Genomic DNA, 2,649 nt, shown 5'->3' on the forward strand with positions numbered 1-2,649 from the left:
CATGAGTCCTGATAGCTTGAGAAGTGCCACATCAGAGCCTTGCAGCTCCGTTTGTGAACTCTGCTGCCCAGACCCACTGAAGTCCTGAGGGCCTGGAACCAGTAGCCCTGTGGTCTGCTCCAGCCCTCACTTCTGCCTTCTCAAAAATGAAAAGCACTGCTGACAAGGAACTGGGGGTTGTGGCTGTAAGTTCAGTTTACTTCAAGAAGCTGCAGGCAAGGCTCTCTGCTCCTCCCCGTTTGACAGACAGCCCCATCCTCTGGTGCAGTCCCAGCCACGTCCCTGAGACAGGATGGTGAAGGTCAGAGTACATGGATCTGTCAGTACTGGGCACCTGGTCACCAGGGCTGCTTTTAACTCTGGCAGAGTGGATATTGTCGCCATCAGTGACCCCTTTATTGACCTCAACTGCATGGTCTACATGTTCCAGTATGACTCCACCCTTAGCAAATTCAATGGCACAGTCAAGGCTGAGAACGGGAAATGGAAAGCCCATCTCCATCTTCCAGAAGCGAGATCCTGCCAACATCAAATGGGGTGAGGCTGGTGCTGAGTATGTTCTGGAGTCCACTACGGTCTTCACCACCATGGAGAAGTCTGGGGCTCGCTTGAAGGGTGGGGTCAAGGGGGTCATTATCTCTGCCCCTTCTGCTGATGCCCCCATGTTTGTGATGGGTGTGAACCATGAGAAGTATGCCAATTCCCTCGAGATTGTCAGCAGTGCCTCCTGCAGCACCCACTGCTTGGCCGCTCTCCAAGGTCATCCATGACAACTTCAGCATCACGGAGGGACTCATGACCACAGTCCATGACATCACTGCCACCTAGAATACCATGGATGGCCCTTCTGGGAAGCTGTGGCATGATGGCCGAGGAGCTGCCCAGAACATCATCCAGGGACCCACTGGCGGAGACAAGATTATAAGCAAGGTCATCCCTGAGCTGAAGGGAAGCTCACTGGCATGGCCTTCTCTGTCCCCACCCACAACTTGTCAGTCATGGATCTGACCTGCCACTGGGAGAAACCTGCCAAATGCAGTGATATCGATGATATCGAAAAGGTGGTGAGGCACGCATCAGAGGGCCCCCCTCAAGTGCATCCTGGGCTACACTGAGGAACAGGTTGTGTCCCGTGACTTTAAAAGTGACAGTCACTCTCACCTTCGGTGCTGGGGCTGGCATTGCCCTCAATGACCACTTTGTCAAGCTCATTTTCTGGTATGACAATGAATTTGGCTATAGTAACCAGGTGGTGGACCTTGTGGTCCACATGGCCTCCAAGGAATAAGAGCCCCCTGGAGCCCTAGCCCCAGTGAGAGCAAAAGGAAGAGAGAGGACCTCAGCTGCTGGGGAGTCCTTGCCCCAGCTGATCATCCCCCAACTCACTGAGAATCTCCCAACCTCTACACAGTTTCCATCCCAGACCCCCTAAAGAAGGGGAGGGGTTTGGGGAGCCCTACCTTGTCATGTACCACCAACAAAGTATACTGTACCCAGCCAGAAAAAGAGAGAGAGAGAGAGAAGGTATAGGCAAGCTGATCCTACAATTCACATGGAAATGCAAAGGACCCAGGGTCACCAAAAAAGAGCAAAGTTGGAAGACTCAAACTTCCCAATTTCAAAACTTGCCACGAAACTATAGTAATCAAGAAGATCATCCTATGGGGAAGGAAATAGTCTTTTCAAGAAACAAACTGAGAGTTCTAGAGGGGAGGGAGTGGGGGATGGGTTAGCCTGGTGATGGGTATTAAAGAGGGCACGTTCTGGGTGCCTGGGTGGCTCAGTTGGTTGGGCGACTGCCTTCGGCTCGGGTCATGATCCTGGAGTCCCGGGATCGAGTCCCGCATCGGGCTCCCTGCTCGGCGGGGAGTCTGCCTCTCCCTCTGACCTCCTTCCCTCTCATGCTCTCTCTCTACCATTCTCTCTCTAATAAATAAATAAAAAATCTTAAAATAAAAAAAATAAAAAAAAAGAGGGCACGTTCTGCATGGAGCACTGGGTGTTATACGCAAACAATAAATCATGGAACACTGCATCAAAAACTAATGATGTAATGTATGGTGATTAACATCACATAATAAAATAAAATAAAATAAAATAAAAATCACATAAAAGAAAAAAAAAGAAATGACACAGGAACAATTAGATATCCATATGCAAGAGAATGGGTTTGGTCCCCTACCTCACACTATAATCAAAAATTAATTAAAGATAGACCAAGAACTGGGGCACCTGACTGGCTCAGTGGGTAGAGATGCAACTCTTGATCTCGGGGTCATGAGTTCAAGCCCCACGTTGGTCTTAGAGCCTACCTGATTAAAAAAAAAGGATCCAAAACGTAAATGTAAGAGCTAAAATTATAAAACTTTTAGATGTAAACATAGGGGTAAATCTGAATGACTTTGGATTTGGCAATGGTTTCCTGAATTTGACACCAAAATCACAGACAACAAAAGAAAAATTAGTACATTAGACTTGATAAAATTAAAAACTTTTGTGCACTGAAGGGATGCCTGGGTGACTGTATCGGTTTAGTGTCTTGCCTTCGGCTCAGGTCATGACCCCAGGGTCCTGGGATCGAGTCCCGCATCGGGCTCCTTGCTCAGTGGGGAGCCTGCTTCTCCCTCTGCTTATGCTCTCTCTCTCTCA

The 2,649-nt window shown here is 48.8% G+C and overlaps 1 pseudogene; it reads left to right on the top strand.

Annotated features, from left to right (window-relative positions):
- Window positions 1-292: 292 nt before the first annotated feature.
- On the top strand, window positions 293-1,288 carry LOC112817797 (glyceraldehyde-3-phosphate dehydrogenase-like; annotated as a pseudogene).
- Window positions 1,289-2,649: the final 1,361 nt, after the last annotated feature.

This window comes from Callorhinus ursinus, unplaced genomic scaffold (genome assembly GCF_003265705.2).
Source record: "Callorhinus ursinus isolate GAN/ISIS: 27379988/994484 unplaced genomic scaffold, GSC_fseal_2.0 scaffold91, whole genome shotgun sequence".
Classification (NCBI taxonomy): Eukaryota; Metazoa; Chordata; class Mammalia; order Carnivora; family Otariidae; genus Callorhinus; species Callorhinus ursinus.